This window comes from Chiloscyllium plagiosum, unplaced genomic scaffold (genome assembly GCF_037043375.1).
Source record: "Chiloscyllium plagiosum isolate Xiang-an unplaced genomic scaffold, Cpla_swu_hap1 HiC_scaffold_33, whole genome shotgun sequence".
NCBI classification, from domain to species: domain Eukaryota; kingdom Metazoa; phylum Chordata; class Chondrichthyes; order Orectolobiformes; family Hemiscylliidae; genus Chiloscyllium; species Chiloscyllium plagiosum.
In genome coordinates, this window is record NW_028270171.1 from 10966544 (window position 1) to 10983075 (window position 16532).

The following is a 16532-nucleotide window of genomic DNA, read 5'->3' on the forward strand; positions in this document are numbered from 1 at the left end:
TCTGCAGCTTCATCGGATCATTGAATACATGGAAGTTTCTGTTAATTTTACAGCGATTGTTAATGACAGATACAAACCTGACCAGGCAAGGGATTCAAACTGGCAAAGCCAGGCTGGGAGACAATCAGACTTGATTGTAGTTGGCATCCTGGCATTTCTGATGGTGAGACCACCTTTGGCATGTAGTCCCACCAATTGCAGCATCTCCTATATGAATGAGTCTCAATGGGCTGCCTGAAAACATCAATTAACGCAATGATTAGGGCAATCAACGTTTAAATTAGACAAGCTGGCATGTTCTACGTGTTTTGAGAAAGCCAAACACAGGCACTGTGCCCAGTCTGAAGTGAGGTTTATTGCCACACAATATGTTCCTCCAGTAGTTTATCATAAGCATTTGACATTTATTCCACTCTGTACCAGCTGAATCATGCATTATTGAATGCCTCCTTGTTAACAATGGTATCATCAGCTTCTTCCACCCGGTATGTGTGGCAATGCTATTATTTTCTTGTCACTGAGTAAATGTTGAATGCCACCATCCATTCGGTTTGGAGATTTATGGGGTTTTCATTCCTGAACAAACAGGTTTGATACTGCCACGTAGACACATTATTCTAGGGATATAAAATCCACAGCACAAAAGGAGGCCATTCAACCCTTTGCACCCGTGCTGTATTCATCCCACACATGTAATCTTTCCCAAAGTCATGGTGCTTTTTTTTAACCTTCAGGCATTTATGTAGCTTATTCACTTTTGAAGGTTCCAATTGAATTAGAGATGATGGTGACAGAGAGGTAAGGTCACTGGCCTTATGATCCAGCTGTTAATGTTCTGGGACCATGGGTTGAAATGCCCGCCCAGCGTTCTGGTGGAGTTCATCATCCATAAAATCATACCGAACAGATGATGCCCCTCAGAGTGTACCGCCAAAAATATACAATCACTTGACCCAAAACCTTGAACGTTGTGACGCTTCAAAGGCTCAACTCTGAACCTTTTTTAAAGGTTGTGAGGTTTCCTGCCTCAGCTACCCTCCAAGGCAGAGCTTACCAGCTCCTCACCAAACTCCGGGTAGAACGCTTTCCTCAAATCCCATCTAATTTTCCTGACACTCACATTAAAATGGTCTCCCCTTGTTAATGACCCTTCGATTAAGGGGAGCAGTTGCTTTCTATTTACCTTGACCATGCCCCTCACACATTGACCTTACACATTGACTTTGTTTTTCCATTCAGTTCACTAATATCTCTCAGGATACCTGGTCTGGCCTACATTGATTCCAGAGCAACATGGTTGAATCTCAGCTGCACCTCTGAGATAGCAAAGTGAGCCACTCATTTCAAGGGCAATTAGGGATGGACAACAAATGCTGGCCTTGTCAGTGACACTCATATTTCATGGAAGAATATAATGAACATCTGCTTACAGAGTCATAGTGTCATACAGCATGGAAACAGACCCTTCGGTCCAACTAGTCTGCACTGACCAGACATCCCAATCTGACCTCATCCCATTTGCCAGCAGTTGGCCCATATCCCTTTATACCCTTCCTATACATATATCCATCCAGATGCCTTTTAAATGTTATCACTGTACCCTTGTTCCATATCCGCACCACATGCTGTGTGAAAACATTACCCCTCAGGTCCCTTTTGAATCGTTCTCCTCTCACCTTATACCTATGCCTTCTAGTTTTGGACTTCCTTACCCTGGAGAAAATAACTTTGACTATTCACCCTATCGACATCCCTCATGATTTTATAAACTTCTGTAAGGTCACCCCTCAGCCTCTGATGCTCCAGGAAAAACAGCCCCAAACTATTCAGCCTCTCCCTTTGGCTCAAACCCTCCAGTCCCGGCAACATCCTGATAAATCAAAGTAAAGGGGAAGCAGGTTTCAGACTGAGTTCAGGAGGACGTTCTTCGCCCAAAGGGCTGTAAATCTGTGGCACTCCCTGCCCAGTGAAGCAGTTGAGGCTACCTCATTAAATATTTTTGCGGATAAAAGATAGATTTTCGAACAGCAAAGGAATTAAGAGTGATGGTGAGCGGGTAGTTAAGTGCAGCTGAGTGCACAAAAAGCTCAGCCATGATCTTATTGAATGGTTGAGTATGACATGCTGTATGACACAATGACTCAGTCAGCACGTGCTCATCATATTCTCTCATTATCAGACTTGAGGGGCCAGATAGCCTACTCCTGCTCCTATTTCTTACGTTCTTAATTAAGACGCTCTTGAACAATAACATATATTTACGCTGTGCCTTGAAGGTAGTGAGAAGTCACAAGGTTCTTCATAGGAGTATTATGAAACAATGCATGACAATGGGTCACGTCAGGTCAGGCGACATAAAGGTAGGTGAAAGAGAAAGATTTAATGAGCTGCCAGAGGAAATGGTGGAGGCTGGTACAATTACAACATTTGAAAGGCATCTGGATGGGTTTAGAGGGATATGGGTGTAGATTCGAGTGGTGCGGAAAAGCACAGCAGGTCAGGCAGCATCCAAGGAGCAGGAGAATTGACATTTCGGGCAAAAGCCCTTCATCAGGAATTTTGCTGCTTCTCGGATGCTGCCTGACCTGCTGTGCTTTTCCAGCACCACTCTAATCTAGACTCTGATCTCCAGCATCTGCATTCCTCACGTTTGCCTAGTTTAAAGGGATATGGGCCAAGTGCTGGCAAATGGAACTAGATTAGGTTAGGATATCTGGTCGGCATGGACGAATTGGACCAAACTGTCTGTTTCTGTGTTGTTCATTTCTATGACTTTATATGAAGATGTGCCTCAAGGGAGGAGAGAGAAATAGGTAGGAATATGGTGGACCTTTCAGAACTTGGGATCCTGGTAACTGAAGGCACAGCCTTCAATGAAGCAATTAAGATCAGGGGCATCCAAGAGACCAGAATTAGAGGAGGACAGATATCTCCGAAATTTGTAGGTCTGGAGGAGATTTCAGAGATTGGGCAGGGTGCAGTTGTGAAGGGACTTGCAAACAAAGATCATCATTTTTTAATCAAGATGTTACATAGGGAGAGGCTGAAAGGGCTGGCACTATTTTCCCTGGAGTGTTGGAGGCTGAGGGGTGACCTTCCAGATGTTTAAAAAATCATGAGGGGCACGAATAGGGTGAATAGACAAGGTCTTTTTCCCAGTGTAATGGAGTCCAAAACTGCAACATGTACGTTTAAGGTGAAAGGGGATGGTTTTAAAATGGACCTAAGCTGCACCTTTTCATGCAGAGGGTGGTGCCAGAGGAAGAGATGGAGGCTGGTACAATTACATTTAAATGGCATCTGGATGGGTATTTGAATAGGAAGCGTTTAGAGGGATATGGGCCAAATGCTAGCAAATGGGACTAGATTAATTTAGGATATCTGGTAGGCATGGACATGTTAGGTCAAAGGGTTTTCGTGCTGTATATCTCTTTGTCTTGACTGGGAGCCAACGTGTGTGAGTGGGCACAGGGTGATAGGAGAGTGGGAGCCACTGCCAAAATTGAGAGATAGAGAGGTGTGCTGGATTAGATGGGAAATTTCAGAGGTTAGGAACTTGACAAGCTGTGGCATGGCCATCAACGTGTGTAAAGGAGGTGGGCCACGGGCAACAGGTTAGAGTTGGAGGAATGTGGGCAAGGTCTGTAGGGTGCTGCAGATTACGGGGAATGCCCTTCCATTTAAGAATTTGATGGCCATGGGAAGAATTTTTAAATGCTGAAATTGCTATACCTAGACACAAGGTAGATCCATGCATGCTGAGGTGATGGACAAATGCAGCCTGGTGTGAGTTTGGATGTTATCGCTCTTGATCCCAGTTAGCAAGACTAACCACTCAATACGGATGTTAGCATCAGAGTCTCTGCCTTAGTGTGGGGTGAACCGCAGAAAAACATGCCACATTCAGCAGGAATATGTTAAAATAACTTCAAGTAAGATAAAAATATTGCTCCAGAACAACAGTAAATAACAATGTTGCACACAGGGCCTTCTTGCAATCTGGGGAATATTTAATAAGAGGAATAAATTGAGGAAAAGGCCACTGAACACAGCAAATCCTTTATATTTGCTCGAGAAAGAGAAACATTAAATCCCTGTGGGGGATGAGAGGGAGGGTGGGATTAGACTAAGATGAAAAAGATACTGGTTCAGAGAAGATGGGTCAAAAGCTTTCATGCCACGTTACTGAGAAAAGCAGATTTCAATAAGTGAACAAAGTATTTGTGGTAAATAATAAATTATAGAATGCAAACCACAGAGCCAGGTAATTCAGTCCAACTGCTCCTTACCAGTGCACATGCTCTGCACAAACCTCTTTTCATCTCATTCTATCACCATTTCCTTCTATGTCTCTCTCCCATGTGAATATTCACCTTCCTGATGCATCCACTCTATTCAACCCCTACTACTCCCTATAGTTGTGACCCCCATGTTCCCATCACTCTCCAGATAAAAAGGGACTACTTTTGAATTCCCAACTGGATTTATTTTTAATTATTCGACATTCAATGCCACTAGTTCTCGTCTCCTCTACATCCACCCGAGCAAAAGGATCAGCTGCAAACTGGTATCAGTAATAGAGTCATAGAGATGTACAGCCCAGAAACAGTCTTACTCTTCAGTCCTACTCGTTTATGCCAACCAGATATCCTAATTAATCTAATCCCATTTCCCATTATTTTTCACCCTCTAACCCCACCTATTCATATATCAATCCAGATGCCTTTTAAATGCTGTAATCATACCAACCTCCACCAGTTCCTCTGCAGCTCATTCCATACGTGCATCACCCTCTGTGTGAAAAGGTTGTCCCTTTAGATCCCTTTTATATTTTTCCCCTTTTGTACACTTGCCTCTATAGATCAGTGCATTGAGTGTAGGAGTTGGGATGTCATGTTGTGGCTGTACAGGACATTGGTTAGGACTCTTTCAGGATACCATATTCAATTCTGATCTCCCTGCTATAGGAAAGATGTTGTGAAACTTGAAAGAGCGCAGAAAAGATTTACAAGAATATTGCCGGAACAGGAGGGTTTGAGCTATAGGGAGAGGCTGAATAAGCTGGGGCTGTTTTCCCTGGAGCGTTGGAGGCTGAGGGGTGATTTTATAGAGGTTTATAAAATCATGACGGACGTGGATAGGGTAAATGGTCAAGGTCTTTTTCCCAGTGTAGGCGAGTCCAAACTTAGAACGAATAGGTTTAAGGTGAGAGGGGAAAGATTTAAAAGAGACCTAAGGGGAAACATTTTCATGCAGAGGGTGGTGCGTGTATGGAATGACTACCAATTTGCAGCTCGCTTCTTTTCTAGTGAGAATATCTTTCGATCTTACCTAATGGGCATAACTTTTCAATTCTCCTTGTAAAGATTACTTTTGCGCGGTCACCTCTGCATTGTATGTGGAATAAGGACAGCAGAGCAGTAAGAGTCCTCCAAGTGAGGTCAAACTAAGCTTAGCAGAACGTTATCTGCTCTTGAATTACAGTCCACTTGAAAGAGACCCTGAATTCTGAACATCACAAAACAGAAGCATGCTTGGAATGTAGCACAGCAATAACAGTGGCTTGATACAGAACTTTAAGCAACAAATCCATGAGTTTGTGTGGGGGCGTGAAGGATACCTGGAGACACAGCTCAGTTATTCTTTATTCGCACATAAATGGAAGGCCTTTTGAAAGGGAAGCTAAACACATTGAATTCTCAGGCCATTCAGAGAAAATAAATTTCACTTATTGGTCTGTTTGGACCCAAGGCATTTTTCCAAAGGACCCAAACATATCTGAAAGGATTTATAAGAGCAAGCCTATCCAAAAACCAAAAATATTGTTAATCAGCAAACCAGCTGGCCCTGAGGCTTTCATATAAAGGATTCCCAACCTGTTCAGCATTTCGGTGATTCTTAGTAACAGCACTCTCCTCTCACTCGGAAGGGTTATAGAAGTGAATGGGGAAAAATCAGCCAGAATAGCAGGCTTGGCAGGGCCGAGGGACCTGCTTTTGCTCTTAATTTTTAAAGTTGCAAGTTCCCACTCTAGCTGTTTAAAACAATTCTTTCAATGGCAAGGTTAGGCTTAGTTGCCCATCCTTAATTTAGTTACTGAGTGGCTTGCTATGATCATTTCAGGGGGCAGGTAAGGAACCACTATATTGCAGTGGATCTGAAGTCACCCGCTACCTGCAAAGAAGACCAGGCCGGGATGGTCAGATTCCCTTCCTAATGGACCTAGTGGCCAAGACACCTAGTGTTAGGTGTCCTGGCCACCATTACAGAGGCAGCTTTTAATTCCAAATTTATCAATTGAGTTTAAATCCCAACTGTGTGAGGGGGAAAGGGGATTTGAACCTGAGATCCCAAAATAACCAACTTGTAACTCTGGATAACTAGTCCTGTCACATTACCACCACACCACACCTCACTGCCTGAGACTTAGGCAATACAACTGGGCAGAATAATTTGGTGCTCACTGAAGGTGTGCAGCCTTGTCCAAAGTGCTGTCATTTGGAAGGCATATTAAATGGATACCTCCCTCTGTCCTCTCAGATAGAAGTGAAAGATCCAAGCTCACAACTCAAGAGAGAGCAGGAGAGGTTTCCTGGTTTCTGGTCAATGTTAGTCCCTCAAAAACCACTTTGCAACCTCGAAGTGCAATACCTCAAACTTTTCCAACTGTGCTCTTTGCAATCATGTCAGGGGATGTGGCAGTTAATTTCATCAGAGCAAGATTCCGCAAGTCGCAGTGAGAAAAATAACCGACTCGCCTGTTTTGGTTTTGAGTCATCGAGTCACAGAGTCACACATCACGGAAACAAACTCTTCAGTCCAACCAGTCCATGCCAAACATAATCCCAAACTAAACTCGTCCCACTTGCCTGCTCCTGGCCCATATCCCTCTAAACCTTTCTTATTCATGTCCTTATCCAAATGTCTTTTAAACATTGTAATTGCGCCCACATCCACCACTCCCTCAGGAGTTCATTCCACACATGAAGCACACTCTGTGCAAAAAAATTGCCCCTCATGTCTCTTTAAAATCTCTCTCCTTTCACCTTAAAAATGTGCCCATTAGTCTTGAAATCCCCTTTACCAGGGAAAAGACAACTACCATTAACCCCATCTATACCCCTTAGTGTTTTATAAACTTCTATAAGGTCGCCTCTTGTCCAAGCTGATAGGGGAATTAAAGTAAAATATTGTGGAAATCTGAAACAAATACATAGAATTCTGGAGAAACTCAGCCGACATGGGAAAGAGAACAGAATTATTGTTTTGGGTCTTGTATGACTGTTCTTCATAGGTGAATTGTCTGCTCCAATGCTGAAACCAAAAATCAATGGTACATTTTACATCTTCTCAAACTGGTAAAAGGAGATTTGGTTTGATGCCCCATTTTAAATGCAGGACCTCTCACACAACTGAAAACCATGCACTTAATTATTCGCTCGGACCCACAGCTATGTGACTGAGAATAGAAGATGCCCAACTGAGCCAAGTTGTTCAGATGTTTGCACAGAACAGAATTCTGTTCAATGATGTGTTCCTGGCATTTGATAAAGGGCTCAACAGGGTCAGTGTGAAGCTGTCAGAATTGTTGTCATTGTTATTTACCCTGAGGACGATTGAGTTCTGCCAAGACTCTGACACTGAGGATTCTGACCTTTCCACTCTTCGTCCATAGCTGGCAATCCTCAAGGCTTCTCTGCATATGTAAGATGCGCGTGATGCATTAACAGCTCCTCCTGAAAGACATACTCAGCCGATCACAGGACCAGGCCAGAATCTAACGTTGCTCAAAACAAGATATCTTCATGTTTCCAAACTGCTTGTACAACCTCTCTAGAGAAAGAACTGCGAGCTGAGGAGCAGAAACATATTTTGTAGCAGCCACTCTCATGAATGTAGTAATCATTGTGTCATTAGATATGCATGAGCAGAGAATGAGCATCCCAAGAAACTGAAATATTGAAGTAAGCTGCAAAAGAAATCTTGGTCTCTTGCTTTTTTTCTCTCCTTACTATAGAGAACTGGCTGGGTCACAGCGACAGAGGGATATGGGTCAAACACAGGCATATGGGAGTAGTTCAGTTTAGGAAACTCAATTGGCACGGATGAGTTGAGCCGTGAATTATGTCTCTATGACTTTAGGGTAGGAGTTACCCCAATGTAGATCTGAGTGGGGTGGTACATGCCTGAATGTTCTCTGCCTTATTGGAAATTGGGATCCCTTTAAACTGAATTTTCCAATTATCTTCCATGTACCATGGGTTTTTATGTAACCATTATAACAGTGGAAATTGATATTCCAAATTTCTAGCATATGAAAACAATAGGAAAAGCCTTGTTACGATAAAGTCAACTTTTAAAAAATATATTCATTCATGAAATATGGGCATCATTGGTTGGACCAGAGTCTATTAACAGCTCCTCATTACTCAGAGGGCAATTAAGGACTTGACTACATTGCTGTGGGTCTGAAGTCACATGCCAGCCAAAATGGGTAAGGATGGTCAATTACCTTCCCTAATGGACCTGAATGAACTTGTTAGAATTTTGCAACAATTAACAGCAGTTATCACTGGACTAGCTTTTAATTCCAGAAGGTGTTTTAAAAGTATTGAATTCAAATACCTGCTATGGTAGGATTTCAACCTGTATCCATGAAACATTAGTCTGGAGTTTCAGATTGCTAATCTAGTGATACCACCATGTCCCTTGGTTAATTGATCTGTACCCAGTTTTCAGTGTATTGTTCTTAGAAACTAACCCACAGATGATGGCAGGCAAGGGGGCAATGGTCATCCTGGTATCATGAGTGGTCATTGGCCAAGAGAGTTTAGACAGGTGATTGACACAGGGCGAACGTGAGGACTGCAGATGCTGGAGATCAGAGTCTAGATTAAAGTGGTGCTGGAAAAGCACAGCAGGTCAGGCAGCATCCGAGGAGCAGGAAAATCGACGTTTCGGGCAAAAGCCCTTCATCAGGAATTCCTGATGAAGGGCTTTTGCTCGAAACATCGATTTTCCTGCTCCTCGGATGCTGCCTAACCTGCTTTGCTTTTCCAGCACCATTCTAATCTAGACAGGTGATTGACACAGCTGAGTATGTCAGTCTGTAAAATAAAGTACACCAACAGGGGGCAGTGTGAAGTGAGAAAGAGAGAGAGAGAGGCCAGTGGAATAAAACACCACCTACTCAGGAGACGAACAGGATTTCCCCCTACATCACCCCACGGGAAGAACTAAGACTGTTACTATCTAAGACAAACACTGAAGACTCTGAAACATCAGGGATGACACTCCAGCATTCCTGAACTGTAGAGGTCCACTGCCCATGCATTGTACTGAACAAAGGACAAAAGAACAAAAGAGAAATACAACACAGGAACAGGCCCTTCGGCCCTCCAAGCCTGTGCCACTCATCATGCCCTAACTAAAAAACAAACCTCTGCCCTTATTTGGTCTGTATCCCTCTGTTCCCTCCCTATTTATGTAACCATCCAGATGCCTCTTAAATGTCACCAAAGTGCCTGCTTCCACCACCTCTTCTGGCATTGTGTTCCAGGCTCCTATCACTCTCTGCGTGAAAAACATCTCTCGCACATCTCCCTTCAACTTACCCCCTCTCATCTTGAACCTGTGCCCCTCCCCCCCGCCTTGTAATTGAAACTTCAACCCGAGGATAAAGCCCCTGACTATCATAATGTTGTAGACCTCTATCAGGTCTCCTCTCACCTGCAGTCTCCTCTCACCTGCAGTGAAAACAATCCTAGTCTTTTTAACCTTTCCTCATAGACAATGCCCTCGAGAACTTTTTCTGCACTCTCTCCAAAGCTTCCACATCCTTCTAGTAGTGGGGAGGTCAAAACAGCACATAATACTCCAAATGTGGCCTAACGGGGATTTTATATAGCTGCAACATGGTTTGCCAACTCCTGTACTCCATGCCCTGGCTGATGAAAGCAAACATGCCATATGCCTTCTTCATCACCTTAGCCACCTGTGTTGCGACTTTTAGGAAACTGTGGACCTGAATACTCAGATCTGTCTATACGTTAATGTTCCTAAGGGCTCTGCCATTTACAGTATAATCCACATCTCAATTTGATCCTCCAAAATGCAGCGCCTTGTATTTGTCTGGATTAAATTCCATCTGCCATTTCTGTCCCCAAGTTGCCAATCTAACTATATCCTGTTGTATCCTTTCACAATCAATAGCACTATCAGCAACTCTACTAATCGGAAAACTTACTAATCAGACCACCAACGTTTTCCTCCTGATCATTTATACATACTACAAGCAACAGAGGACATAAGACTAATCCCTGTGAAACACCACTAGTTAGTGGTCTCCATTCTGAAAAACACCCTTCCACCACTACCCTGTCTTCTGTGATCAAGACCAACAACTTTGGGATTGGTAAAGCATTCCCATCCATCTTAGGTCATTTATTTCCTTTCTGTGTCTAAATGAATAGTACATCGAATCTAAACTACTGCTTCTTCACAAACACAATTAACTTTCAGGAAATTGCTTACAAAGGGTCAACAGCCTTATATTAGGTAAGTGTGCTAACTAACCACCTCCCCTAAAAAGAATTAATAGCTGTTCAGGGATACACAAGGTCCCCAATGGCCAGTTTTGATGGAGATGGCTGAATAGTAAATGATGCCAGGATGCCAAGCATTCTTCCTGTTCTTCAAATAGTGCCCCATACCTAAGGCAAGGTGAACCTCGGGTTAAATAGTCATCATTTGTCTCTTTCTCATGAGAGAACGGCACTACCAGTCTGTGACCATTGTTACTGTATAGTCACTGCCTCAGAATTGAGGAACATAGTCATAGAGTCATAAAGTCACGTAGCGTGGAAACAGATCCTCCGATCCAACTTGTCTATACTGACCAGATATCCTAAACTGATCTAGTCCCATTTGCCAGCACTTGGTTCACACCCTGCTAAACCTTTCCTATTCATGTACCCATCCGAATGCCTTTCGAATATTGTAATTGGAACTGCCTCCACTCTTTCCTCTGGCAGCCCGTTCCGTACATACACCATGCTCTGCATTAAACGTTACCCCTCAGGTCTCTTTTAAATCTTCCCACTCTCACATTAAACCTATGCTCTTAAATTCTGGACTTACCTACCCCGGGGAAAAAGACCTTGGCTATTCACCCTATACGTGCCCCTCATGATTTTATAAACCTCTATAAGATCAACACTCAGTCTCCGACGCTCCAGGGAAAATTAGCCCCAGCCTATTCAGCTTCTCACTACATGGTTGAAGGATCCAAGGTGCAACGTCAAACAAAGGTTGAAGAGCACATCATCCCATTGCAGAATTAAGTAGTTTATCAAACCATTTGATTGCAACTATACCCAGATGCCTCTGGAAAAGGATGCGGGATTTGGACACAATGATTCAAGTAGGAAGCTCTCGCTCTCAGCTGGGGTTAACCCTGGGTGAGTTATCAAAGGCCTGGAAATTATATTCTTTGCCTCAGGAATGCTACCATAACCTCAAAGGTTACGCTTAAAATTGAAAAGGAGAAGAGAAGAATAAAATCAAATAGTTTGGTGTATTTTTAAAGTGAGAGGAGAAAGACTTTAAAGAAGACATGAGGGGCAGCTTTTTTTTATACAGAGAGTGGTTCATGTGTGGAATGAACTTCAGAAGAAATGGTGGATGGCAGGTGGACTAGCTTAGTTTGGGATTATGGTCAGCATGGACTGGTTGGACTGAAGGGTCTGTTTGAACTTACAAATGTAGAAACAGAAGGGAACAATTTAACTCTACAAATCAATTTTTATTTATTCATGGGATGTGGACATCGCTGGCTGGCCCAACATTTATTGATGAATTCCTGCAATGCGTCTTAAAGGTGGTACAACACTGCTGCCACTGAGCATCAGGAGTGGAGGGAGTGGATGCTTGTGGATGTGATGCCATGCTACTTTGTCCTCGATGGTGTCAAGCTTCCTGAGTGTTGTTGGAGCTACACCCATCCAAGCAAGTGGGGAGTATTCCATCATACTCCTGACTTGTGCCATGTAGATAGTGGACAGGTTTTGGGGATGCAGGAGATGAGTTACTTGCTAATGACTGCCCTCCAACAACCATAAACACAGCCTTTGTGCCAGGTATGTTTCCAACCAGCAGACAGTTTCCCCCATTTGCTATTGATTCCAGTTTTGCTAGGACTCCTCGATGCCACACTCAGTCAAATGCAGCCTTTATGTCAAGAGCAGTCATTCTAACCTCACTTCTGGACTTTAGGGGCTCTTCTGTCCATGTTTGAACTAAGGATGTAATGAGGGTCAGGAGCTGAATGGCCATGCAACGAAATCATGACTGATCTGTCTTATAGAACATAGAACATAGAAAAATACAGCGCAGTACAGGCCCTTCGGCCCTCAATGTTGCGCCGATCCAAGCCCACCTAACCTACACTAGCCCACTATCCTCCATATGCCTATCCAATGCCCGCTTAAATGCCCATAATGAGGGAGAGTCCACCACTGCTACTGGCAGGGCATTCCATGAACTCACGACTCGCTGAGTAAAGAACCTACCCCTAACATCTGTCCTATACCTACCCCCCCTTAATTTAAAGCTATGCCCCCTTGTAATAGCTGACTCCATACGTGGAAAAAGATTCTCACTGTCAACCCTATCTAAACCCCTAATCATCTTGTACACCTCTATCAAGTCACCCCTAAACCTTCTTTTCTCCAATGAAAACAACCCCAAGTGCCTCAACTTTTCCTCATACGATCTTCCTACCATACCAGGCAACATCCTGGTAAACCTCCTCTGCACACGTTCCAATGCCTCCACATCCTTCCTATAGTATGGCGACCAAAACTGCACACAATACTCCAGATGTGGCCGCACCAGAGTCTTATACAACTGCAACATGACCTCAGGACTCCGGAACTCAATTCCTCTACCAATAAAAGCCAGTACGCCATATGCCTTCTTCACCGCACTATTTACCTGGGTGGCAACTTTCAAAGATCTGTGTACATGGACACCAAGATCCCTCTGCTCATCCACACTACCAAGTATCCGACCATTAGCCCAGTACCCCATCTTTTTGTTACTCTTACCAAAGTGAATCACCTCACACTTAGCTACATTGAACTCCATTTGCCACCTTTCTGCCCAGCTCTGCAGCTTATCTATATTCCGCTGTAACCTGCCACATCCTTCCTCACTGTCTACAACTCCTCCGACTTTCGTATCATCCGCAAACTTGCTCACCCAACCTTCTAACCCCTCCTCCAGGTCATTTATAAAAATGACAAACAGCAATGGTCCCAAAACAGATCCTTGCGGAACACCGCTAGTGACAGCACTCCAAGATGAACCTTTGCCATCAACTACTACCCTCTGTCTTCTTCCGGCCAGCCAACTCCTAATCCAAACCTCCAACTCACCCTCAATGCCATACCTCCGTATTTTTTGCAGTAGTCTACAATGGGGAACCTTATCAAACGCCTTACTAAAATCCATATACACCACATCTACCGCTTTCCCCTCATCCACCTCCTTAGTCACCTTCTCAAAGAATTCAATAAGGTTTGTGAGGCACGACCTGCCCTTCACAAAACCATGCTGACTATCCTCGATCACATTATTCCTATCCAGATGTTTATAAATCCTATCCCTTACAATTCTCTCTAAGACATTGCCCACAACAGAAGTGAGACTCACCGGCCTATAGTTACTAGGGTTATCCCTACTCCCCTTCTTGAACAAGGGAACCACATTTGCTAGCCTCCAATCTTCTAGCACTACTCCTGTAGACAACGAGGACATAAAAATCAAGGCCAATGGTTCTGCAATCTCCTCCCTTGCTTCCCAGAGAATCCGAGGATAAATGCCATCAGGCCCAGGGGACTTATCTATTTTCACCCTTTCCAGAATTTCTAACACCTCTTCTCTACATACCTCAAAGCCATCCATTCTACTTAATTGTGACTCAGTATTCACATCGACAACAATGTCCTTTTCCTGAGTGAATACTGACGAAAAGTATTCATTCAGTGTCTCCACAATCTCTTCAGCCTCCACACGCAATTTCCCACTACTATCCTTGACTGGACCTATTCCTACCCTAGTCATTCTTTTATTCCTGACATACCTATAGAAAGCCTTAGGGTTTTCCCTAATCCTACCAACTAAGGACCTTTCATGTCCCTTCCTTGCTGCTCTTAGCTCTCTCTTCAGGTCCTTCCTGGCTACCTTATAACTCTCAATCGCCCCAATTGAACCTTCACGCCTCATCTTTACATAGGCCATTTAACAAGGTATTCCAATTTAACAAGGGATTCCAATTCCTTATTAAACCACGGCTCCCTCACATGACCCTTTCCTCCCTGCCTGACGGGTACATACTTATCAAGGACACTCAATAGTTGCTCCTTGAACAAGCTCCACATATCAATTACGCCCTTGCCTTGAAGCTTACTTTTCTAAGCCACACATCCTAAGTCATGCCTCACTGCATCATAATTTCCCTGCCCCCAGCTATAACTCTTGCCCTGTAGTGCACACTTATCCCTCTCCATCACTAGAGTAAAAGTCACCGAATTGTGGTCACTGTCCCCAAAGTGCTCACCTACCACTAATTCTAACACCTGGCCTGGTTCGTTACCCAGAACCAAATCCAGTATGGCCTCACCTCTTGTTGGCCTATCTACATATTGTGTCAGGAAACCCTTCTGCACACATTGGACAAACACTGACCCATCTAACGAATTTGAGCTATAGCTTTCCCAATCAATATCAGGAAAGTTAAAGTCCCCCATAACAACCACCCTATTACTTTCACTCTTCTCTTGAATCATCCTCGCAATCCTTTCTTCTACGATTCTAGGACTATTACTTCTACTCCACTTAATCCCCAAAGATCTTTGAAAACAAAACATCATTTTTTAAAACAATTAATTTGGCATCAATCATATTGGCAAAAAAGTTCCAACTGTTAACATCTTCCATGTTTAGGGCTGTTTCCCAGTTTGTTTCCTGAAACATGTGGCTCTCATTTATATTCCCCTTCATCCTAGACTCACTAACCTGCAGAAATAGTTGCTCTCTGTCTACTCATTATTCTTAAAATATTGAAAACTAAATTTTGTAAATTCCAGGGAATGCAACATCAGTTTTTCAACCTCTCCTCCTAATTCAACCCTGAGTCCTTCTAGTAAACTAACCCGACACTCTATCTGCCACTTACTTAACTGTACTTCGAGAAGGATTCATTAAGCACAAAGTCAATATCTTTGTGTTGCTCTCTGGTCACTCCTTTCATCAAAATGGGCAAATCTGGAACAAATACTCCCAACTCAGATTTCCAAGGCTCCACAGCACTTAAAGAGTCTAAAATCAAAGTCTAAACTGTCTTCCTCTGTCATCATGGTATAATGCACTCTCCCTCCTGATCCTTTTTGCCGCATTTCAATAGTTGTCCAGGCCATCCTCCCCCATCCTCTATGGTCAGCCGGATGGGATTGACTATGTCTAGGGAATTAGGGCTTGAGTTATAAAGAGAGGTCGAATAGATTGGGATTTTTTTCACTGGTGCATAGGAAGTTGAGACGTGACCTTATAGAGGTTTATTAAATCATGAGGGGTATAGATAAGGTGAACAGCAGGTGTCATTTCCATAGGGTGGGGGATTTCAAGGCTAAGGAGCATATTTTTAAAGTGAGAGGAGAAAGGTTTTAAAAAGACACGGGGCAACATTTTTACAGACGGAATGGTTCCTGTGTGGAATGAATTTCCAGAGGAAGTGGTGGATGTGGGTATAGTTACAAGACATTTGGATATGTACATGAAGAAGAAATGTTTGGAGGGAAATGGGCCAAATGCAGGCAGGCGTGACTAGTTTAGTTTGGGATTATGGTCGACATGAACTGGTTGGACCGAAGGGTCTGTTTCTGTGTTGTCTGAATCTACAACTGACACAGACAGAGCCAAGGAATCTCCTGCAATGATTTCTGTTGTGTCCCTCTTCCCTTACTCCAGGACAAGTGGAACTTCTGAAGGACCTATCCTTGGTCCATCCTATTCATCATTGCAGTGTTGCTTCCCGGCCATATCACCGGTGGTACATCATCAAAACGCACAGGCAGCTTAACAACACAGTAAAATAATGACACCCTTCACCTCTTCAACTTCTCCATTCACTCTGATTCGATCAGACTGCTTCTCTGACATTGCCTCCCTGGAATGGCTGCCGTCTTTTTCCAATTAAACGGTGAGTGGTTTGAAGCCATCATCTTTACTCGCTGCCCGAAATGCTGATTCCTCAGCCCCATTCCAATATTCTTCCGGGTCACTGGAATCATAACCAATTGCTGGCAACTATGGTCCTTTTGGCCTGGCAACTATGGTCCTTTTGGCCTGGCTCACAGCACCCAAACTCCCTGTCTCCTCCCTGATTGACAGACTAACCTTCCAACCCTATACCAATCATTCATCTCTGTTCCCTCCTTAGCTCATCTGCCACCGAAACTCATACTCTGATT